Here is a 26,285-nt window from a genome sequence, read left to right as displayed (position 1 = left end):
AGATATGTCTGGTATAAATCAAAATTGACCGAAGTTCCTTTTTTTAACCAAAGCAACTGTACAAAGTTCATGATCTCCTGACGAGACAGTTTATAGGCGGCCAGAAAGCCAGAATGACTTACATTCTTATCCAACAGCTGTTCAAATGCAAATGTGCTGAACCCTAACATATCTGTTGCTCAATGCAGGCTAGTTGCATCTAAGAAACTATTTGGGAGTTCAAGGCCACATAATCATCCCTGACATGCAATCTCCACTAAGGGCAACTCTTCGCATTTCTTATAAACTGTTTTGTCCAGTTTGAATTTTGTACACCAACAACTTGTATTTATACAGTACTTTTAGCGAACGTTTTCAGACAAAATTTGATACCAAACCACACAAGGAGGGCAGATGTCTCAGAGTTTGGTCAATGAGGTACGTTTTGGGGATTCTCTTAAAAAAGGAAAGAGAGGTAGAAAGGCAGAGAGGTTGGAGAGGGAGTTCCAGAGCTTGGGCCTGAGGCAGCTAAATCCAGAGCTGAGTCAGTTCATCTTCTGGGAGGTTTAGAAATGAATATTCTTCATTCTGATGCCCCATGGACAAGCAAATCTTAAGCCAGAGCAACACAATCTGCTCGCATCAGCAACACAAACTATGCAAATTCATGGGAACATATTTTTAAATTTTATATGCACCCACCCCAACAAAGCTTCATGGTTTGCACTAGTGTGGCACACCAAGACCACTTGTAGTACAGGTCGAAAATCCCTTATTCAAAATGCTTGGGGCCGAGTGTGTATCGGAGTGTGTATCGGTTCCGACCCACAATTTTGTCGTCTCTTATCTTGTTCAGATGATGAACAGTTTTTATTTTTAAATTTCAGTCATAAAATCAATAAACCATCGGATAAAAGGGATATAATGATTTAATAAATAACACAATAATTCATAGTTACCAAACCTTACCAGAGCCTAATAGTGCCAGAGCTGCATGACAAATTAACTTTTCTAAACCATATGATGTGGAGGTGGATGATCATCTCGAAGTGCTGTTCAGATGTCCTCAGTAAGGAGGGTGACATAATCAGCAGCCTGGTAGTACATTCAGCCAATTGGCTCTCTTGAGAAACCCAAAGGACAGGATGTACTTTAAAAGGAAATACACAGTTTGCTATCATTGGACACGTTTCCAAATAAACAAAAAATACTTCAGCACCTGATGTATTGGAGACCGCCCTTCTTGAAGAGTCGGCCAATCTTTCCAGGGTGGAACATATTGACTCCAATTATAAAGAGAAAATGTACTGGAAGTGATTCTCAGTGGGTCCTTGCTCACTTAACAACGGACGTGCAGGACCTCAATATGTGTCGGTTTGTCATGCAAGTAAATTGAGAATGGGCTAGTCCGTAGCCTGATGAAGAGATATAAAGGTGTCTGAGGCAGCTTGGCACAGGAAGCAGCCTGAGAGAAAGAAATAGCAGGCTTGAGGAAAAGGACTCTGTAATTGGGACGAGAGCAGCAGTTGCTATGTATCTAAATGGAAGAAGAAAGCGATATTTTGAAATGTATTGCTGTGGTTTTGAGAAAAGTGGGAGTACTGAGGATTGCGAGGGCCTACAGCACAGACCCATGCAGCGCCATCTAGATTGCAAGATCTGTACGTGGAAGTCTTAACTCTCTGCATCTCTGATCAGGCCAGTTAAGGTCTACATTGCTGCTAGACCTATGCCACAGATTCCCGGAATTCATGTGCTCTGCTCCTTTTCCTCACTGCCTACCCTTTCTGCCACCTGCTGACTCAAATTCCGATTTGCTGGACTGCCTTGGAATTTGTGGGTTGAGGGAAGAAAGAGTTTGGCTGAACATTCTGATCCTACGGGATGTGGGAAAAATATCTTCTTCCTCCTGGTCATCTCGTTCACCAAGACATCTTGCTGGAAGCAACAATTCACCAATTATCAAATACATTTCTCCTTTCAGAGGTGCAGTAAGCTTTTAAGTTGTTCACATTTTGAAAGGTTTTACTATCCCCAGCCCCACCCTCACCGTAATAGGCAAGCTGCCAATGATAAACCAATGAAGTGCTGACAGCTCACTCTAATTATGGATGTGAGCCATGCAAAGGTGGTATGTGTCTTAAGTCATGGGGTTCAGGTGGGTGCCCCACCTACTTCACAACCATTTGGCTGCAATTGGAAAACATTCAATAAACATGAGTGCTCACAATGTGGGTGTTGCAGGCCAAGCCGACATAAACTGTCCACCTCTAGTTTCCTTGAGATTGCTAGAAATGAGTGGTATGCCTGGCCATTTCAGGGGGCAGTTAAGAGTCAACCATGTTGGTAGAAGACAGAAGTCAGACCAGATAGCAATGAAAAGTTTCCTTCTTTAATGGATGTTAATAATAATAATCTTTATTATTGTCACAAGTAGGCTTCCATTAACAATGCAATGAAGTTACTGTGAAAAACCCCTAGTTGCCGCACTCCAACGCCTGTTCGGGTACACAGAGGGAGAATTCAGAATGTCCAATTCACCTAGCAGCACGTCTTTGGGGCCTGTGGGAGGAAACCGGAGCATCCGGAGGAAACCCACGCAGATATAGGGAAAACATGCAGACGCCGCACAGACAGTGCCCCAAGCTGGGAATCGAACCTGGGACCCTGGCGCTGTGAAGCAACAGTGCTAACCACTGTGCTACCGTGCCAGGTTTATCAGGTTTTTACAACAATCAACCAGCTTCATGATCAGTTTTACTACTACTTGCTTCTTATTTCCAGATTACTAAACTGCTAGTGTAACCTTTAGCTTTCTACCCACAAAGCCTTTTTTGAGGTATGTTAGTGCAATTATGGAAGGTTATGAATAAAGTCTTGGATTACACCAGAGTTTAGAATTGAAGACCCCTTTGGAATGGGAAAAAAACTTCAATTCCTGAGATATAGTTATCAAATCTGAGCTTTTCCAATTCTAGCGACTCTGGACCACATGACCTGAACTGCACGTAATTACAATTGCATGTTCACTGCAGGATGTATGTATGTGACTATCTGGCATGTGTACAACTCCAACAGTTCAGCTCCCTTTTTACTGTGGATAAAAATGTTACTGAAATAGGATAGCGCATGTTACATAAAATAAAAATATTGACTGCTTTAATACTGTATTCAAATCCAAAACAAAGCCACTTCTGCGCTATTTTAATTGAAAACTTTTTGAAAATATTATCAATGAGTAATGCCACTAAAGTCTTGCTGTGATTGAACACCCCGCTCCCTCCGAGCAAGGTTTTTTTTAATATGAGCAGATGTGACGTTTATATAAACACTCCACCTTTTTGTATACTTGGCGGCAGTCCCTAGACAAAAGAGTTACTGTGTGGAGAAAACCGCAGACACACCCCATGAGGGTTAGTCAGACAGCCAAGCAGCACCAAAGACACATTCTTAAAAGAAAAATGCCATAAAGGAAATGCATGGCTTGAAGTAAAAAGCTCTTTTCTGTTTTTACTGGAACTTTTCATCAGCACGGTAATCCCCGAGTGGTTCTGAGTTCTGTGCCAAGCAATTACTTCACCCCCTGCACCGTTGGTCCTTTTTCCAACCTTTCAATCAATGTCTGAACTTAAAATAAACAAAGGGCTGCTGCAAGTTAGTCCACTGTGGGAAAATGGGAGGATACAACCAGATTTGGCCACCATTGTTACTGTGTAACCTAATACCCAGTGTTTTATTTCGACAAAACTTCTTGGAATTTGCAATTTTTCTTGCAAGTCCATAGGGATGGTGGAATTACTTCCAGCAGGACTTTGCAGTTTGAAAAGGAAAATCTCACAAGGCAACAAAAAAAGAGGAGTTACTTTAAAAAAAAATGAACAAGCATGTGCTGTGATTGTGTTGAATCTGACTTTCATTCTGTAGCATTTCCAAACAGTTAATGGCCAAGAGGAAAAAGCCTCATGAATAAAGGGCAACTGCTGCTTACCCTGAGGATTGGGGAAATTGCAACAAAGGAAAAAATACTTGGTGATGCGATAAATAATAATTAAAAAAAAAATGTAGAGTACCCAATTCATTTTTTCCAATTAAGGGGTAATTTAGCGTGACCAATCCACCTACCTTGCACATCTTTGGGTTGTGGGGGTGAAACCCACACAAACACGGGGAGAATGTGCAAACTCCACACGGACAGTAACCCAGAGCCGGATCGAAGCTGGGACCTCGGCGCCGTGAGGCAGCAGTGCTAACCCACTGCGCCCCCGTGCTGCCCCTTGATAAATAATAATAGCCATAAGTTAGACTTTTAAATCTCAACATAGAGCTAACATTGCGAGGTTAGCTAATTACTCTGAATAAAAGTTCACTGTGGAGGTTTTATTTGAAATAAGAGGGTGACTGGGATGGGGGATGGGGAGGAGTCATTTTGACTTAGCATGCTGGTATGAAATGGTTATAACAAATTGGCGGTCCATTTTATACCTCTCACAACTTTTATTTCCATTGATAGAAAGAGAAATTAGCGGGGATATAAACGGGATTGTCAATTTGCTGTCATTGATTTGCAACAATTGCACAAAGTCAAAATCACTTCCAGAGAGCTCTAATACTATGGGGAGAGGTATAACTGGTGCTCCACCTCATAAAGGGTCTTTGCTCCCGCTTAAATGGAAAGGAGCATATCCTTTATAAGCCTTATTTCTTTCTTTTTGATCTTGCGGAATAAAGAGATGCTAATGGTCCAGGGTTAAGAAAGGAAGACTAACCATTTTGTCTCTGTAAAACTGTCCACAATGCATGGGAGGAGGTGGCCAAAAGAATGTACATTGTCTTCTATGTTAAAGGCCATGGAAGCAAATATGCAAGAAGCTTAACGGCTACAGGAAGATTGCCAATTTCAGATTACTCAGTGTTTGTCTAAATGAAGATCCAAATCTTCCTGTCTCTGGATCATTGGAACCTTACGGAAGTCCTGATGCGCTGTTGCCGAAGAAGGATGATATTGGACTTGAAATGTTAACTCTGTTTCTCTCTCCACAGATGCTGCCAGACCTGAGGAGCCGTTCCAGCATTTTCTCTTTATTTCCGATATCCAGCATCTACAGTATTTTGCTTTTATGCTGTAACTTTATTGATGCACAAATTGAAACATAGGGTGGAATTACCCAGCACTGTCTGCCAGTCTGGCACTAGAGTGACAATATCCCACATGCCTTTAAACCCTTGGTGATCACCGTTGGCACTGGCTGCCTTTCCAGCAGTGGGCACCATTCCTGGTGGCACTGCTGGGACCAGAGAACTGCTGGCCATTTGATTGGCCAGCAGCTCTTGGAGGCAGGTCTTCCCTCCCAGGTGAGGGCAGAAAGCCCAGCTCAAACCAACTAACAGCTGTTGGCTGAGCTGCCAAAGAGGGGCGGGCTCACTGCCAGGATGTCCGGACCCTGACCCAAGCAAAAAAATCCAGCCCAGAGAGATGGGCAGTACCTATCTACCCTTAAAATCCAATGTCCATTTGCTTTGTTTTTTTTTCTCATGGGAGAATGTATCGATGTGCCATGAATCTCCAAAATGTCCAGCCGTGAATCCGTTTTAGAGCATTAGAAATTCTTGGTTTGTCCATTGAGATAGCAGAGGTTCCTTCATCTTACAGCGCACACCACCCTTTAATTTTCATTCTTTCTGAATTCACTTATTCATTCTCTCTCTCTCTCTCTTTCCCTCCACCTCTCTCTCCATGCAAGCTCTGTATGAAGAGCGATTTTGCTGCCAGCAATCTAACATATGTTCTTTCTGTTTACATAGGCATCCAGGAAGGCCCAGAAGCAGATGGCAGTGATGAGGCCAACACCTCTTATCATCCTGCTTCACTCATTCCAACTGCCACAAGCACCAGCACATGTACTTCCAATCTGGGAGAATTCAGTCATGGATTTTAGGGAGGAACACCAGGTTCTGGCCATAAGTAATTAGAAGGAGGTGGACTGGAACTAGCTGGACAAAGAGAGTACACACTCATACCTGAATAAGTGATACATTTGGCAACTTATCTGCTCTCTCTTGATCCTCCCCGTCAGAGTTGGAAAAATGTAACTAAGACACCTTCACTCGTCAATGCTGATCCAAAACTCAAATGCTTCACTGTCAACTCCACCCTTCACAACACCATGGCCATTCCTTTCCCATCCTAACTCAGAAAAACAGAAGCCAATTATAGCATTCTTACCATTACCCTGGAATCAAAGCTGATAACTTATTGGTTTGTATGGCTCAACTTTTGACATTGCAGAACATACATCATCGACTAAAGGGCGTTGATGATTGTTGCAACAGTTGCTTATTTGGGAAAGAATGTTGCTTTTCAGCTTGAGTAGAGCAGGGAGTCCCTGAATACACATGAGGAGAAGACTAGCTGGTGGTGATGGTGGGGGAAACAATGCTCATTACCTATAACAGGGGTTCCTAAACTGGGTTCTGGGACTCTTTCAGGGGTTGTGCGGTCGGTCCAGCCAGAGCTCGGTATGATCCAGGGCCGGGGCCTGGGGAGTCCAGGGAGAGCAGGGATCAAGGCTGGCGGGGTCCTCAAAGAGAGACGGGCCAGATAGGGGTGGGGGCCCGAGAAGAGCCAGGGCCAGGTGAGCCCAAGATGGGCTGAGGGGGGCAGGGGGGTTGAGAAAAGCTAGGTGGACCCAAGAGGATGAATGGGTGAGCGTGGGTGAAAGTAGGTGAAGTAAGTGAGACTGGGTGAGAGTGGATGAGAGTAGGTGATAGTGGGTGAGGGTAGGTGAGAGTGGGTGAGGGTGGTTATGGGTGAGGATGAAAGGGGTGAGGGTGAATGAGTGCGGTTGAGGAAGTGTGTGTGTGTGGCTGTTCCCATTAAAAATCATAGAACCCCTACAGTGCAGTAGGAGGATATTCAGTCCATCGAGTCAGCACTGACCCTTTGAAAGAATACCCCACTTGGCCCACACCCCCGCCCTATCCCCATATGGGCTGCACAGTGATTAGTACTGCTGCCTCACAGGGCCAGGGACCGGTTCAATACTGACCTTGGGTGACTGTCTATGTGGAGTTTGCACATTATGCCCGCGTCTGCGTAGGGATCGTGTGGGTTCTCCGGTTTCCTCCCACAGTCCAAAGATGTGCAGGTTAGGTGGATTGGCCATATTAAAGAATGTAAGATTTGAAAGTATTTGTTGAAACACAGAACTCTTTTATTATAACAACTGTACACATATAAAACATAGAAACATCTTTTAAGATTGATTTTGCATGTTTATACCTATTGGGAGGTCAAAAGGGTTCCACAGACATCTGGTGGTGGCTATGAGGTGTGCAGTCTCACATGTGGTGTCTCCAGCCTAGAATTTGGGTTTTTGGCCCTTTCTGCCTGGTTAGTGGGTGATTTTTTGGAAGAAATTGGTGCAATGCGACAGAGTAGGATCTCCTCTTGCAAGTGCTGTCTGGTGGATACAATACAAGGCAGAAGTCGGGCAAAGGATCTTCATCAGATTCAGAACGTCCTCGAGCCTCAAAAGAGGAGAAAATGGCCAGGGTGTCTGTGGCGTTGTTGCCTCTTCAGTGGAGGACTGAGAAGATGGTGGACTTTTTAACAAGTGAATTTAAGAAGCAACATCAAGCAGTCACTGCGGATCTGATGAAGGCGATTGAGGATCTAGTGAAGGTGATTAAGGATCTGGTGAAAGTGATTGAGGATCTGGTGAAGGTGATTGAGGATCTGGTGAAGGCGATTGAGGATCTGGTGAAGGCGATTGAGGATCTGGTGAAGGCGATTGAGGATCTGGCGAAGGTGATTGAGGATCTGGTGAAGGTGATTGAGGATCTGATGAAGGTGGTTGAAGATCAGGTGAAGGTGATTGAATATCTGGTGAAGGTGATTGAGGGGGCCTTGGCACCTATTCTTGTGTCCTTGGGTAGGATGGATCAGTGGATAGAGGTACAGGGGGTGACAATCAAGAAGGTGGAGGAGGTGCTCACTGACCTTGGAATCGGATTGTCTCTCTGGAGGCAAGATGGTGTTGCTGGTGGAGAAGTGGACTGTGTTAAAGGCCAAGGTCGGTGATCTGGAGAATCATTCCAGACTGCAGAATTTAAGAATTGTTGGGCTGTCGGAACGCCTCGAAGGTACAATCTCTAAGGATTACATCTCTAAGATGTTTGGAAAGTTGGTGGGGAGGTGATCTTGCTAACCCCTCCTGAGTTGGATTGGGCCCATCGATTGCTGAGGCAGAAGCCCAGATCGGGAGAGCCACCACGGACAATCATAGTCAGGTTCCATAGGTACCTGGTCAAGGAACAGGTCTTGAGATGGGCAAAGAACCATCGAGATTGTAGATGGGAGGGCCATGCCATCAGGATATATCAGGATGTTGGGGCAGAGTTGGCAAAAAGGCATGCGGTGTTTAATAAGGCAAAGGCTGCGTTCTCCAAGAGCAATGTGTGTTCCTGGCTTATCTTCGGGTTACCTTCAAGGACAGAGACTATTACTTCGATGCACCGGAGGATGTGAATGACTTTGTTAAGAGACACAGATTGTGGAAGACGTCCGGAAGTGCTTGAGGACTATGGTCTTTGCTGTTTGATCATTGTTAAGTTCTTCTGTAGCTGTATTTTTGTGTGGGATTGTTGTAAAGTGGGGGACAGTGGGGTGTTGTTGTGGGACTTGTTGCTGAGGTTGTATCTGGGCAAAATTGGGGTTGTTTATTGTATTGTTGGAACAGTTTGCAGAAGGGGATTTGGGTGTGGTTCTCTTTCTTTCTTTCTATAATGTTTGGTATTAAAGTTGGGTATGGGTAGGGGTGCTGATTGTTGTTTCAATGCTTGAAAGACATTGACGTTTACCCTGGGTGGGGGTCATCTTGCTAGCAGTATAGCTAGTTAACGGGAACGGAGAGGGGGAGATGGCTGCAGATTGGGTTTTCTTTTGTTCTTTGAGGTAACGAGCTTAGGTTTTTTTGCTTCTGTTTCGTTTGAGATGGGGAGGGGGTTTTTTGGTTCTCGGTGGGTTGTTTGTCAGGTGCCGGGGGCGGCTGAGAGGAGGAGGATGTAGGAGGGGAGAGGGGTAGTTTTCTGATGGTGATAGTTTCTTTGTTTTTGAACTGGCTTGATGGAGGTGATGGTGGACATCTTGGGTGGGCTTGGAGCTGGCGCAGGTGCCTCACAGTGGGGATGGGGGGGGGGGGGGGGGGTGTCAGAGGACCCCTGTTGGTTATGTGGAATGTGAGGGGGTTAAATGGCCCAGTTAAAAGATCCAAGGTATTGGCCCAGCTGAAAAATTTGAAACCTGATGTGATTTTTCTACAGGAGACCCATTTGAGAGTCGGAGATCAAACAAGGACACGTGGGGCAAGTGTATCACTTGAGTTTTGACGTTAGGACACGGAGGACTACGGTGCTGATTAACAAGAGGGTGACTTTTTCTGCAGTTAACATTTTAGCAGACTCAGGTGGGAGATACATAATTGTTAGTGGGATTTTAGTGGGCATGCCAGTGTTTTGGCCAACGTGTATGCACCAAATTGAGATGGCACGGCATTCATTAAGAAGGTGCTGGCTTCTATTTCCGATCTTGACTCACATCAGTTAAATATTGGGCGGGGGGACTTCAGTTGTGTTCTGCATCCTAGGCTGGATAGGCCAAGTGCAAAGTCCTCCACTACATCGGGGATGGCAGAGGAGTTGTTGGTGTTCATGGAACAGATGGGGGGGGGGAAAGACCCGTGGAGATTTAAGTGTCTGAGTGAAAAGGAATTTTCTTTTTTGCCCACGTCCATCGGATTTATTCCAGGATTGATTTCTTCGTGGTGGCTATGTTTCTACTTCCTGAAGTTGTGGAGCCCGGGTACTCGGCAATCATTATATTGGATCATTCCCCACGTTATGTGGACCTGTCGTTGGAGCCAGGCTGCCCTCAGTGACCTCCGTGGAGGTTAGAGACGGTGTTATTTGCTGATAAGGGATTTTGAGAGCGGATATCCTCTGCTATTGGGGATTATGTGGACTTTAACAAGAACAAGACGGTTTGTTAACCGTGCTCTGGGAATAATAATAATATTCTTTATTGTCACAAGTAGGCTTACATTAACACTGCAATGATGTTACTATGAAAAGCCCCTCGTCGTACATTTGGGCACCTGTTCGGGTCGACAGAGGGAGAATCAAGAATGTCCAAATTACCCAACAGCACATCTTTGGGGGCTTGTGGGAGGAAACCGGAATTTTATGAACAGTTTGCTGGTCTGTTTGTTCCACTTTTGCTGGGTGTGTTCAATGATTCTTTGTCCCAGGGGCCGTTGCCGGCCATGCTGGCACAAGCATTGATTTACTTGATTCTGTAAAAGGACAAGGATCCCTCGGAGTGTGGGTCCTACCAACCTATTTTTCTGTTAAGCGCTGACACAAAGTTGTTGGCTAAGATGATGGCAACTCATGTGGAGCCCTGGCAATTGTCGGCCAACATTAGGAAATTGTTGAATCTGGTGTTGTCGCCCTCCTCAGTGAATGAGCCAGAGGTAATTATATTGATGGATACAGAAACGTGTCTTTGAAACATGCATGGGTGCAATGGGATAGTAGTTGGTTTCAGCAATTTCAAGTTGGCAGCTTAAAAAAAGCAGAGTTACTGAGCATTGTCAAATGGTCACACTCCTCAATCCAACCTGCCTCTGCCAAACCCTCCTTTATCTCTGTTGCGAGTGTGTACATGTAGGCTCATTATTAGCCTCAGTTGTAACCACTTCCAGGTTGACATTTACCATGAAGGTTCATTTATCAAAAATGACCATTTGAACGATGTACAATGATCTGCCAAGAGCTATCCTAGCATGAATTCCTGCCTTTTAGAATGGAGAGGCAAATAGATAAAACTAGGAGGGCTGTGTATAATGAAAGAAGAAAAAAACAAATTCCATTTCAAAACTTGTAATTAACTTGTAATCAAATTGTAAATACAAGCTCAGGTGCCAGGTTGTCCATGAGAATACATGCTGAGAATTATTATAGATGTAAATCCTACTCCAATTACTCAGCTGACTATTGTCTCTAGAGATCAGTTATTGATTGAAATGTTCTTATCAAAATGGCCAGCAATGCCCTATGAGATGAGTGGTGCAATTGCTCTGACTGAGTGACCAGGGACGGACTTACCATGAAACTCACGGCGCTGCAGCGTTGGACCCACGCCAATCAGGGGGCCCCATACTGAGAGGTGGCTATGGTGTGGGAGCACCAATAGAGCCTGGTAGCTTTGAATTTGCAGGTGGCTCATTTGAAATTCTTGAGCCTATTAGCAGGCAATGCCCAACAACACTGGGCTCTGATTAGTTGAGTCCTCTTAGAGCAGGAAAGCACTGTCCCAATGATGGAAACTTGGGAGCAGTTTGGACGGATGACTTGATTGTCTGGTGTGAAGTTTCTGAACTTTCCTTTAGTGAAGCAGCAGCCAGGTTTTCGGGCCCGGCAACTTCAGGTAAAAGAGAGGTCGCCGACTTTACATCGAGGTATGAGCCTGCGAGGCCTTCAGCAAGGACTGAGAAGGAGGCACTGTCCAACGGCCTTCGAGGGGAGCAGTGGGGTGACTCTCGCCCTCCAGGCCAAGCTAGGCCAGGGCTAAGGAAGGGCGGGGGGCAACCAGCCAAAGAAAGGACAGAGACTGGGCCAGGCAGGCTGGATAAAGTCAGCAACAACCAGGATTGCATGTGATCATCGAGGCTTGAGGTCCAGGCACCAGAGCGAGTGATGAGCCGTCGAGAGGTGCGAGGGCTAGGCAGATGCTGCTGTGGTTTTTGAGGGAGCAGCGGGCTGACTCGACCAGAGGCCAGGGCTGAGAGAAAGGGGGCTGGGTGTAAACCAGGCCGGCAAGGGTGAGGCCACCAATGGAGGGCAACAGCAGAGGCCGGATAAAGCCAGCAGTAGCCAGGCAGCCAGCCAGGAGTGCACACAGTCATTGAGGTTCGAGGCCCGGCCATTCGAGCGAGAGGTGAGCAGTTGGGGCAGGGACCAGGCAGGCGCCAGCGGGTTTTGGGGGAGCAGCGGGGCGACTCGACCAGAGGCCAGGGCTGAGAGTGAGGAGGCGGGACAACTGGACCAGAGCAGAGAGTATTGTATGAGCTGAGGGCAGATGGGGTCAGGAGGGCATTGATGTCATTGGGGGCGGGGTTTGATGTCATTTAGAGCAGGGCTTGATGTAATTTGTGGTGACATGAGGGCCCAGCAAAGAGGGAAGCGTGGGGCCCCAGAGGTGGAAATCTGCCTCTGTGAATGACTCTCAGCATCTCAAATGTGGGTGGCTGATTTCATTTTTATTATTGAGAAATCAAAATGAAGGTCCATGGTGTAAACTACCAGCAAGACTAAACCAGAATAGCAAAATAGCAGGAGCCTAGGAAACCAGGACAGATACCAAACTCAAAATGAATAAACTAGATAGCTTAACAGTCAAAAGCTTGTAGGTATGTTTACATTTTCAGTGTTGGCCTACTCTTCCCTTCATGGGTGGGTAGTTTTTAAAAAAATAAGTAAACAGTACCTTCTAATTAATGTTTTGGTTGTAAAAGTCAATTCTTTAACCAAAAACAGACTTCTTTGCCATTCTAAAGTGAGTGCAACGTGAAGTTTAAATGGTCTGTCTGAAAAATGGCATTGCCATGTTTTTTCCATTTACTTCAATAGCTGGGTGCACAGTTTTCAATAAAATCGCAAATTATAGCTTCCCTGTTGTCTCAGTGGGAAAACACGTTAAATGACGCAATACTGAACTAGACACATCAGGTTCAATCCTGGGTCTGTGCTGAATTAGCTGATTCCAATCAGTACAATAGTGGGGTGCTATAATTACCAGTTGTATCCCTAGGCTAATGAGTGAGGAAGGGAAATTGACCAGAATTTTCTCCCTTGTTAACTTCGTAATGACCTTTGCCGGAAAGTACATGTGTATGGGCACTGAGTAAGGACAGGGCTATGCTGCCTCCCACTGTCAGAATTGTTTTTGACACCCATGGCTAACAACCATGGAACCTACGACTTTTAGAAGTCTGGGCTACTGAGAGAAGCCTCTTCCACTGACAGTTCTCATCGGAAATTTGGAATCATGCTGTGATTAATAATTGAGAAATTGCAATGGGAAATGCTTAGGCCTGTTTTATTGTGTGAGTCTCTCCTACAGAAGAGTAGAAATAAGGAAAGAATACTGTGAGGGAAAAGAAGGAAGAGTTCCATTTATACCGCACCTTTCATGACCTCATAACTTCCCAGAGTGCCCAAACTTTTGAAGTGCAGTCACTAATGTAGGAATTGCAACAGGAAGCTTCCCGAAACAGCAATGTGTAAAGACCACAAAACGAACTGCGTATATCTTCATTCGGAGCACTGTCACATTGAAAACTGCAGATGAGTAACGGGCAAGTCAATGTGAATTATTGATTCTAAAACTGCAGTTCTGGCAATTTTCAATTCAGGCTGGGCCAGTAACATTTATTTTATAAGCACAACATTTCCAGTCTTTTGGATTTCTGGAGGTGTCATGGGCTTTTGTCCTACTTTCTGCTTTGCCACTTGATTGAGACTATTAATCTGCTAATAAAAATTCAAAGGAGTTAGTTTGCACTCTTACTTTTTAATAACTTCAATTTGTCCCGAAAGAACACATTGGGCAAAATCTCACAAAAAAATGGCAGTCTCAGTTCTACTGAGAAAAACGGTGCAAATGCCGCACTCACGGAATTTTGAACCTCTTAAACAACATTTATTTTCACAAGAATCATGCCACGCGCTTGGCGCCCTCCCACTGATTTGCTTGCACCTGGGAAACAATCACTGCAATCTTGGGGATCTTCATTTAAACGTCTCCCTAGCACTCAGCAGCCCTTGTTCCAGATCCAACTGAGGGGATTGCAGCCAGGAAGCTTGCTGCAAGATTTTCAGAGGGACCCCTCACTAGATCCCTGGATGGAATCTAGCAGAGGCAGGAGGCGCTATTCTCCGAAATGGAGACTAAGTATTCGCGCCGTCGTGAACACCATTGCGTTTCACGGGACAACACGAAACGGGCGGGTGGGCAACCAATTCTGTCCCCCTCAGGGGCCACATGGCGTGGGGGGTTCAGGGGCTGGCTGCACAACAACGTAGGCCCGGGGGGGGGGGGGGGGGGGGGTGTGAGAGGCCGGACCGCCAATCGGTGGGCCCTGATCGCGGGCCAGACCCCATCGGAGGTACCCCCCGGAGACGGAGCCCCCCTTCCCCCCCACAGGCCGCCCCCCCACCCTTCACGCAGAGTTCCCGCTGGCAGCGACCAGGGGTGAACGGTGCCGGCGGGACTCTGCCGTTTCCGTCCGGCCGCTTGGCCCATCCGGGCCGGAGAATAAGTGGCCTGCCGATTCCAGCGGCCGACGCCGTGCCAAATGCGCCTGTACAACTGGTGCCGATTCTCCGCACGTCGGGCGTCGGGGTGGCGTGGCGCGGTTGCGGCGATTCTCTGGCCCGGTGCGGGGCTCGGAGAATCATGCCCAAGATCTCCTATACCCAAATCCCCAAAGATGTTCCCCCAGAAAGATGATCATTCCCACCTGACAGCAGCTTTAGTAAGTGCCAGATCCGACCGGGCAGCAGTGTCGAAAAAAATTAATGACCTTCTTCCCGCAGCCAGGGTAAGTCTGCCACCTGCAGTCTCTCACTGCTCCCCCTCACCCACCCCTCACACCTCTTAGGTGATCTCTCAATGAACCATCTTGCGGGTTGCCCACCTGTCATGAGGCCCTTTTCCCCCCTCCCCCATTCCCATGCTGCCCCTCCAGTCTCTACTCAGTTCCTCACATCCCCGCTCCCACTCCTATCCCACGTATGCCATTCCTCAACTATCTGAACTGGCAAGACTCCCATCTGCACTCTCCCCACCTGTGTCTCCACCACGCAAACTCAAACACAACCGACATGTGAGGGCACAGCCCGGTGTCCTGCGAGAGCTCCGCATCCTTACCCCACATGAGGAAAGAAACCCTGAGATGACGTAGAGGAACCTGACCGTCCCTGTGCTGATGGCGAAGTGGGGGCAGAGAGCAAACGTTAGAACCCTAAGGTTACACAATCATTCATCAAGTCTCCCCCGTGATGTACTAATGTCATCTCGCTTCCCTTGCAATCAGACGAGCAGCCTGGACCATCCTCACAGCCTGTGGATACCACTGACCAAAGCTACTCAGAGGGAGACGTCTCGGACATCACCATAGAAGAGGAATGTCACCCACACCCTCCAACAGCGCAGATACTCACACTTCGATGCGATTAAGTAGTAGGCAGGCTTTCGTTCACTCACTGGTGAACACCTCATGGCTGATAATCCACAGCAGGTGGAGGCAGGGATGTTCCATAGATCTGGCACCTGGGCTCCGGCATTCAATCGGGACATTCCAGAGCCCCTGGCCGATGACATTCGCCTGAGTTCGGTCATCCCAGAGCTGATACAACTGAAAAGGCATTGGTGGGTGTGGTGATGTGCATCACTGTAGATACACAAGGGGTTAATGTAAATACACGTAGACTAGATAGACACTAGAGGGAGCACCAGAGACGTGACACACAGACATTCAACCAATAGGTTAGTAAGATAGGACACGACCAATGGGCATTCACGACACACACAGAGGTGACACTACCACAGGAGGGCATTACACCAACCCATATAAAAGGGACACAGCACACATGATCTTCCTCTTTCCAGTGGAGACACTCAGTGAGCACAGGGTTGATTAAACACATCACACACACCACGTGGATTGTAGCAGACTGGTTCGTCAGTCTGAGTAGCTATAGCAGGATTAACGGGAGAGTCGAATCCAAGTAGGAGAATTGTTAACAGTTTAAATAAACGTGTTAAAGCTATCTCCAAGTCTGAACCTTCCTTTGTCAGAGTGCACATCAAGGAAGCAGCTTATGCTACGTCAAGAGCATAACAAAACATGGTACGCAGGAGTGACCGTTTAAATCCATATAGTTACAACTCAGCAAACAGTGACAACCAGCAACAACAGCCAGGCAAGCTGATGTTCGGGATTCCGGTTCCACAGCAGCTCAGGTACCAAGGCAATCTCAGTGAAAACTGGCGTTGGTTCAGGCAGAGATTCGAAATCTACCTGGTAGCGTCCGACTTAGATGGTGTGGCGGATGCAGAGAAAGTAAAGCTTCTACTTACCATCGCGGGTCCAGAAGCAGCTGAAATTTTCCAGACCTTCAAATACTCAAAGGGGCAAAAAAAGAGCGACTTCCAGGCAGTCCTGGAAAAATTCCAAGAATTCTGCAAGGGGCATACAAGAAAAAATGGTAAAAGAGGCACCAAAACTCACCACGAGGTAGGCTTGCAGCAGAAATCTGCAATTTTGATTGGCAGCATCTTGGTAAAGGTGCTGCACATGCGCAGTGGAGAAAAAGGCCCCAAGTAAAGGAACAGCGATCTGAGCATGCCTAATCACTTCCTACGACCTACGTCACACGCTTCGTGATGTCAGAGGCCCCAGACCACGCCCACTTAAAGGGGAAATGTCCTAAAACACGTAAAAGAAATTTTACAGCCGTAAAACTCGATTCTTTTACCTGGAACGACAGCACAATGTCTGAAATTCGACCAGTAGCTGAAAGTAACCTCTGCAGAACCCTGCAACAAGCAGTTAGCACCACCCAAAGAGATGATACAGTCCTTGAAGACTATTACTCAGACCTTGAATTATTTGGACATCGCGAGCCCTAGCATTTAGCTCCGACACAAAACGTGATGATATGGTCTTGGAAGACAACAACTCAGATGAAGATTTCACCTTGGGAGGTGGCTACCCCAGTACCAAATCTGAACCGCAACTAGACATGTTGTACATTGACAACCCCGACGACGAGTTCTTCGGATTGGGGAATCCTCAGCCCAGCATATATAACATCCCAACTCGTGAGTGCGGGATTATGCTGCGGCCAGACGCCAAGAGACAGAGAGCGGTACAAGCCCACAGAGAGCGGCCTGCTGCCACATAGAGAGTGCTCCATTCGCCACGAAGAGTCCCCGACTCCACACAGAAAGTGGTCCACGCACCACGAATGGTCCCAGCCTCCATACAGAAAGCGATGAAAGACTCCACAGCAAGACAACTGCACGTCTCCACACAGAAAGTGACTCTAGTGTCACAAGCCTCCACGATAGAAGCAACGCAAGGCTCCAGAGTGCAGTCTTTGCATGAACAAGAAGTGACTCGAGTGACACAAGCCTCCACAGCGAGCTTGTGGACAGACTCCACAATTGAAGAAACGCAAGACTCCAAAGTGCAGTCCTTGCATGAACAAGACCATGAGTGTCAGGCAACCTCCTCTGAGCAACCAGCAGCAGATAATGCAAGTCTGCCACGCTCAAGTGAACAACAGAAAGACTATGACAGTCTACCACGCTCCAGTGAACAAGACAAAGCCTCTGACAGTCTATCCAGCTCAAGTGAACGACAAGAACACACTGGGGCTCTACCCACTGTATGTGAGGCAAGTGACGATGCCATCCCACTTCCCATACAAGATGTGCAATGTGACAGACCTCAGCTAGTGTGTACAGAGGCACTCGACAATCACAGTGAGACTACTGGTGACTCCGGTGACACCACGTTACTTCAAACCTCATTCGCTCGAGCCTCTCCACAAGCAAATGCATTCCTGAATGTTTTGACTCCAGACGCGGAGCATCAAGAAACCTCAGAAGATGCAAGTGAACCTGCAATGACTCCGGACGGGGAGCATCGACAAACCAAAACTGATTCAGGTGAAACAGACCAGACTCAAGATGGGGAGAATCAACAAGCCAAAGCTGATTCAAGTAAGCCGGATATGACTCCAGACGGGGAGTGCTGCAAACTCAGTGACGGCACGCTCAAGGAAACAGCAGATGCCACAATGCACGCTGACACGAGTAACTGTGTGAAGAACCCGTAGTATCCACATAGTGTGGTCCTTGAGCGCAGCAAAAACAACAACAGAACCATCCAACACAACAACACAACCTATAAAAACCACATCAACGACAATAACCAAAGGCAACAATGTCGACAACAAGCACGACAAACACAACGCCACTGGAACTACGACTGGTACAACATGGTACAACTCTGCCCATGAGGGACACTGTTACTGCTCAGCTCAGTACAATGACACACCATGGCAGGATGACACAGATTGCATTCATCGCTACCACAAGCATCGGAAGAAAAAAAGACTCCAAATCAGACAACAAAGTGATTTGACCACTTCTTGGTTCCTTATGCACAGGGACACTGATGGCATTCACAAGGACATGCCACCATCAACATCACCACCTCACCAACCAAACAAGAAAGACACTCAACCATAATAATTAATGAATTTTGGACTCATGCATATGATTTAGATTTATTGTTTAATGATCACTGTTATCATAACTTGTACATAGCATCACTTATCTACCTGTTTTTGTTCAATTTTCTTTAACACTCTACAGAAAATATGTAACATGAAAAAAGGTGGATGTGGTGATATGCATCACTGTAGATACACAAAAGGTTAATGTAAATACACGTAGACTAGCTAGACACTAGAGGGAGCACTAGAGACATGACACTCAGACATTCAACCAATAGGTCAGTAAGATAGGACACGACCAATGGGCATTCACGATACACACAGAGGTGACACCACCACAGGAGGGCATTACACCAACCCATATAAAAGGACACAGCACACATGATCTTCCTCTTTCCAGTGGAGACACTCACCGAGTAGAGACACAGGGTTGATTCAATATCACACCCACCACCTGGATTGTAGCAGACTGGTTCGTCAGTCTGAGTAGCTATAGCAGGATTAACGGGAGAGTCGGATCCAAGTAGGAGAATTGTTAACAGTTTAAATAAATGTGTTAAAGCTATCTTCAAGTCTGAACCTTCCTTTGTCAGAGTGCACATTAAGGAAGCAGCTTATGCTACGTCAAGAGCATAACAAAACAGTGGGAAGCCATAAATGTCAGCACCAGAGGATGGTAGGTCTTCTGGATCTCACTCCAGGTGCCCCTCTAGCCCATGGAGGAGCACAGGACTCACCAGAAGCCTGAAGGGAAGAGGATTGACAGGACTGCAACCTGGGGCCCTGTACCCAGGGAACCCTTCCCTGTGAGCGATGCACCTTCAGCCCCACACAATGTGAAGGGAAGCACTGCAACACCCGTCCTACCCAAAAATAGGCCCGGAACCTCAAGGTCCAGACCACCCCAGGGGACACCTGCCAAAGTTATCTCAGGGCGTGGAAGTCAGCAGACCACCTCGACCTCAGCTGTAGATCCTGGAGCAATACCTAGATATGGTGGGAGGGTGGGGAAGATTAAGAAACAGTCGGCACCTCGTGGGCACGGGTGAACATAGGCAATAGTTAAAATAGGTCACCACTGTAATATAGCACTTTTAAATAAACATTACTCTGACCACCAGTAGATCCTCCACCCTGTCATTTTTTTGGTGCCAACCCCTGCGCACACTCAGCACTCCATCCATGTGCAGTGTGAGAGTGGCAGATCTGTGTCTCTCTCACCTCGCACACTGATGACTCAGTGAAGACGCACTGCTTCTGGCAGCGCCCCCCCCCCCCCCCCCCTCCCCTTTAACACTCAGGTCTTTCATTTCTCCCACTCTTCTCCAGCATTGAGGATGCCGTGGGCTGACAAAGTGTAGCAAGGCTGACCCACCCCAGAGGTTAATTGGAGGAACACATCAGGACCACTGACCTCAAAGGCGTCTGCATCAGATTAGAGATCATCCCGCGTCTCTAAACCCCATGATAAGACCCTTGGCAGGAGGCGTTCAGCTCTCTGCCAGGCAGGAGTCAGACATATCACTGAGGATGAGAGGGGCATCGCTCTGTTCTCAATGCAAGTCATCATCATTCTCCCGCAGAGTCCGGCCAATAGCTTTAGCCACCTGCCATTGAATCGAGCAACACCACAGAAACCAACCATTGTCACCACATCAATGATGAGATCACTGGGCAGCACGGTGGCACAGTGGTTAGCATTGTTGCCTACGGCGCTGAGGACCCAGGTTCGAATCCCGGCCCTGGGTCACTGTCCATGTGGAGTTTGCACATTCTCCCCGTGTCTGCGTGGATTTCGCCCCCACAACCCAAAAGATGTGCAGGATAGGTGGATTGGCCACACTAAATTGCCCCTTAATTGGAAAAAATAATTGGGTACGCTAAATTTATTTTAAAAATTGATGAGCTCACAGTCTCCACAGTGGGAGAGCTCCTCCCTCCCTAGTTCTGGTCGTCCAAAAACCGAGAGGCTATGAGGACCTCCCTAGCTTTTCGGCCCATGCGAGCGCAGTCCATGGCCCAAGGCCCTTCCTCCTCCTCCTCTGTGAGTAGCCCCTCACCACCCTCCTCCACCACCTCCTCATCTCAGATGTGGTCCTCCTCCATATCCTCCTGATCCAGCTGGACTCCCCGCTGCAGTGCCAAGTTGTGAACAGTGCAGCAACCACAATAATGCGGGACACCCTTGGGGGGCTGTAATGCAGGGGCCTACCCCAACCAGTCCAATTGCCAGAACTGCATCTTGAGTAGTCCAATCGCCTGCTTGACCAGTGCATGAGTGATGCACGAGCCTCATTATAATGAGTCTTAGCAGGTGTTTGTGGCTTCCGCCCTGGCATCATCAGCCACCCCTGATTGGGTACACTCTATCCCCAAGGAGTCATTAATCCAGCTGCCGCTCTCCCTCGAAAAGGTCAGCTCTCTGAGATAGCCCAAGATGAAACTGTCATGGACGCTCCCCAGGAAACGGACGCAGACTTGCATGATGTGCATCGTGTAGTCAAAAACAAGTTGAACGTTGAGAGGTTAGCATCTCTTGTGGTTCATGAACGATACCGTATGAAGTCAAGCAGACCACAGAGCCACATAGGTACAGTCTCTCACACTCTGTATCTGGGGCATGCTTGCGAAATGGGCAAAGCCCATGATCCTGATCCAAGTTGATATACATGTGTGTCCTTGAATAAAGGGCATCTGTAATCTGCCTAATGCATTTGTGTGCGATTGACTGGGAGATTGCAGACAGATCATCGGTCCTGCCCTGAAACGAAGTGCTCACACAGAGGTTCAGAACGCAGATACCTTAAGGGCTATAGGCAGTAGATGCCCTCCAATTCCATGTGGTGGCTGCCCTTGCAGGACATGGCAAAGGTTATGGAACCCCAGCCAAGAACACAGTCACCCCCAGCGTGAACCTCTGTATTCACCTCCTCCCACCCGCTTTCTGGCTTCCTCCTAAGGACGGACACTCCCTCAGCAACTATTTTCCTCAGTGTGATCTACTTGTGGAGGTCTCCCTGGGGATCGGAGGCCCACAGGTGCATGTCCTCTGAGCACCCTGGCTCTGTCAGCCTGGCACCCTGGCAGTACCACCTGGATGTCAGCCTGGCATTGCCAATGTGCCCAGGGGGCATTGCCAGCTGTCAGAGACACTGCCAGGATACCAGGTTGGCACTGCCAAGGTGTCCAGCTGACACTTTTCATGTGGCATTTATCAGGCCTGAGGTTCCCTGCACGGGTATTGGGGAAGGACACCCTCATAGTGAGTTGGGGCTTGGGGCGGGGTGCGCGGGTTGCGTTCCGATCTCTCGCTACACTGCGGAGCTCCTCAATGCACAGAATGGGGCTATGTGCAGCCTCGAGCACGTGTTCCCTGCTGAAGCCCCCTAACTAACCGCGTTAAATAGCGGGGTGTTTCTCGGCGCTGCGAGCAGCAGTAAACAAGCGGATAAACGCGCTTGCTATGGGACCATTTAGTTAAATTGTGACTCAGATTTATATTCCAGATTTATTAATTGAATGCAATTGCCACCAGCTGCTGTGGTGCATTTCCAACCCATGTCCCCGGAGCATTAGGCTAGGTCCGTGAATTGCTAGATCAGTTACAATACCACTAATCCTTAGGCATTAAGGTAAAGTATTTACCAACAGGAAAATAGTGTAACTGACCGGAATGGAAGTAAATCCAGTGACTTTCATTTCCAGCAGCAGGCCAAGCTTGCTGGGAGTCCAAGGGTTAGATGCACCCTCAAGAATGGGCAGTGTCCTGTTGTCTCCAATATCTCTTGATTTTGCTAATCCTGTTTATCAGATCCCAACTCCATGCAAAAGGGAAGTATTGTGCATTATACACTCACTATTGTTAAGAGCTAAACATTGGATGATCTGATGTACCCAGCATGGCAGGAATTTCACAGGGCGTAAATCTTCTATCACCATTTTAAATCCTTTGGGTGTGTACATAAAACTGAATTTTGAATTTCAAGTTCCGACATGCTATTTTGCTAATTTTTGTGAGCGCATGAAATCTCTTGATTTTTCTCAGCAGGCCACATGCCTCCTATGGTTCAGCAACCTGCTCTTCGCTCTTCCAGTGCCCTGGAGTGGTTGCTAGGAGGCCTAGATTATTATAGCCCCATTCTATGCATTGAGGAGCTCCCTACCCCGCGGGCTTTACTCGGCACCTCCGTGTAACAGCGTTTGTTAAGATGACAATACACAAAATTAATTTGAAATGGTGCTCAGCGTTTTGATAATTTTATATTTCAACTTCATGAAATGTTAAATGTAATGTAAAATGTTGTTGTGTAGCCATCTATTTGCCACTAATGTAAAAATATTGTTGTACAGAACTTCTGCTTGGGAATGTCTCCTTTGGGTGCTGATATTGTGCTGTCTGAAAGAAGTACATTACATGAAGAAATTATGAAAATATTATGCACACACACAAGAGGGAAATTCTGAAAAAAGTCTGATCAATCCCATTATACACGCATCTTGATAAAATAAAGGATGCATAGCTTTACTGTCTGAGAACAAAGTGACAGCCTTCTCTCTCATTAAATGATGGTTTTGCGACGATGGTCAACTCTGTGTCAAACATCGCCTGCTGTCAGGAGCCCCACTCTGGCTAGGCTGTCTCTTTACTGCAGAAGAATGCAATGGGCACAAGTTGATAACCTCGATATTCTCTGGACCCTCTTCTTGGCCAGCTAAGCTTTTAGTTTCTGCTTGCCTCTTCCAATTATCTTCCAATCATCTCCAGAGGTCACGACTGTCAGAGACTCTCTCCCAGTCGTCACTGTCAATGTCCGGTATCTTCATATCTCATTTGCAAGTGTACTTGTAGTGGAGATATGGATAACCACCAGGTTGTGACTCAGTGGCCACTTCACCGTACAGAGGTCTTTGTGTATCCTGCCATCATTCATCCAATGCACATGACTGAGGCAACAGATGTTATTGGCTTAGCAATAAATGTATGCTGATTGAATTAGCATGTTCCAGAACCTCTGAGTTGTCCTGCCAAGAGATGTTGAGGATACGTCTGAGACAGTGAAGGTGGAAACTGTTCATTCTTTTCTCCTGCTTAGCATTTGTTGTCCAGATCTCACCATTGTACGTTTGGTACACTCGCAGTGTGATGATCTCAGTTGCTATTGTCCAACACTTTCTTACTCAGCTTGGACACAATGGCTGAAGTTTTGCAAAGCTTGTGTTTATTTCAGCTTCAAGTGACAGATTGCTGGTGATTGTGGAACCTATATATGTGAAGATATCAACAACCCTTATCATCATAATGTAAATGCTGATCAATGATGGCATGGCAACATCCTGGATCATGACACTGGTCTACCTGACGGAGATGCTCAAACTGAACTCTTTATAAGCATGAGGGAATCTGTGTAATTGCTGCTGAAGGTAGTCCTCAGTTTGGAATGCTAATATGGCATTGTCAGTGCATGGCAACTCTCTGATGAGGACTTGGTGCACCTTTGTCTCTTATCTCAGGTGAGTAAGGCTGAATAGTTTTCCATCTGTTCTGGTATGTGAGTAGAAACACTCAGTAGATGACCTGAGGAGCTTGAAAAGCAACAACCTATATTTTAATGTAAAAATATGTCCCGAGGTGCTTCATAAAGAAAGAATGGAAGAGAATCTTGATACCTTGTGAGAAAGCTGAGAAGTTACTAAAGTCCTGTTTGAAAGATGGGATTTAAGTTCACATTTGAATCAAATTTTAAAATATGCTAATATGTTCCATGATTAAAACATAAGATACTAAAATGGGACACTTTTTTTAAGCATCACAAAAACATTTCCAGCATTGAAAAAATGTAATACAGATTTATCAGGGGGCTGGGTAAAATCATTATAAACAGAATTAATAGTCATTTGATTACCACAGAAGGCATTAAGACAGAAATGTTGTGTCGCTGCGCCAAAGCTTTCCTGTGTCATGTTCCAACAACACCTGATTCACCCAATGAAGGCTGCTGCACAGGAGTGTTGGATTGAGTGAGCAAGGGGGGGGGGGGGCAAATGGAATTTTGATGTGTGACAAAAATGAAGCACTTCCTATTTGTTTTAGTTTGGGATATTTTATGCATGGTTATAGCATAGATGTTGTTCATTCTGGCTTCTGCTAGCGACTTCTTCAAATTCTAGAATACGGGCTGAAGTCAACTAATGTGGGCTAGAACTGCGCAAAATACCACAGATGCTGGAAACCTGAAACAAAAACAGAAAATGCCGACAGCTGGTCAGGTAGCATTTGTGGAGAGAAAAACAGAATTAATGAGCAAAATGTTCAGGAGGCAGGACTGAAGGCAGGCATGCCGAAAAATTCCTGACACCACCTTGTGTGCCAGTTTACCAGCATGTTCGCATCACCAAGCCATTTCTGACACACCGTTTGGGTGGGAAATTGTTACGAACAAGCAAATGGCAGGTAGCTGTCACAAGGGTATGCCTCTTTAGTTTTTGATAATATGATTTTTCAACTGACTGGAAATTTTGCATTTTAAACTGAGTCACAGCAAACTGTTAAAAATACAAGGCGACATTCGAAGATGAAGGTGAGAAACAAACAAATCACTCTCAGGGGAAGTGTGAAGAGAGAGACAGTTCCTACAATCCTTACACCCTTTGAAACTAAGAACTGTCAAAGGAAGAGACATGGGCCAATGACCATACTGCGTCCGAAAAGCTGCTCGCCACGGCACAGCGTGGCCAATAGAAGCCGGGAGACCCCCCCACCCCCCCCCCGTCCTGGGATCTACCCAGCTCACAATGCCTCACAACATCGTGTTAGATCACGCGAGATGTTGCGCTGTAAATCCCACCCATTGTGGGCGGGATCGCATTTGAGCAAATCTGCATATTAAAACGATTCAGCTAGTCTCACTTTAATGTGCAGTTTCCTGAGGTGTTGGGATCAATCCCCTTTGACTTGGAGACCTCGGGTGAGCGCCATTCAGCACTGGTCCCCACAGATGGAGACCAAATGGAACAACACTAGTAGGGGTCTCTCAAGGGATCGGAGGCCCCCAGGTGCATGCCCTTTGGGCAGGGTGGTACCCAGGACACTGCCAGTCTGACACCCTGGCAGTGCCAAGGTGCCAAGCTGCCATTTTCTGTGTGCTGCCGTTCGGGCTGGGGGTGCACTGTGTGGGTGTTGGTGGGGGGAGGGGGGTACCCTCCCATTGTGGATTGGGACTAGGGGGTATTGGGGGTCACGTCAGGGGTCTTGGAGATCGGGATTCCATTTGAAAATGGCGTCCCAATCTCTCCCTACACTCGATGAGCGGAACACCTCGGTCTAGAAAATGACCTTTGCGCTGCCTCGGCCGCGTGTTCCCTGTTGAGGTCCCTTATTTAACATGAGTGTCGTTGTATAGCCACGTGTTTCTTAGCACTATGAGAGCCGGGAAACATGCGCCTAATAATAATCTTTATTTGTATCACAAGTAGGCTTACATTAACACTGTGATGAAGTTACTGTGGAAACTGTGCTCGCTATGGGGTTTTGTTCCCATTTAGTTGAATTATGCCCATGATAAATGCAAAGTACTGGATATTGAACAATCGCTGCCACAGACAGACACATGCAAAACCTCTTGGAAATACGCAACGGCTGAACTATTTCAAAGAAAGTTTGAGAGAGATTGCAACTGACACAGGTTGTGTCAAGAAAGTCTTCAGTGAGGGAATCAGCCTCGGGGCTGCTCTCTCTCCCTTTTTCACTTTGGGACTAAGCAAAACCTACCTGATGAAGGAGCTACGCTCTGAAAGCTAGTGATTCCAAATAAACCTGTTGGACTTTAAACTGGTGTTGTAAGACTTCTTACTATAATAATTGCAACATCTTCTGCATTTGACCACATCAAAGAAACCAGCTAACCTAAATCAGCCTCAGTGTTTAAAATCAACACATC

Source organism: Scyliorhinus canicula, chromosome 1 (assembly GCF_902713615.1).
Source record: "Scyliorhinus canicula chromosome 1, sScyCan1.1, whole genome shotgun sequence".
Taxonomy (NCBI): Eukaryota; Metazoa; Chordata; class Chondrichthyes; order Carcharhiniformes; family Scyliorhinidae; genus Scyliorhinus; species Scyliorhinus canicula.
Note: the sequence above shows the minus strand (reverse complement) of the source record.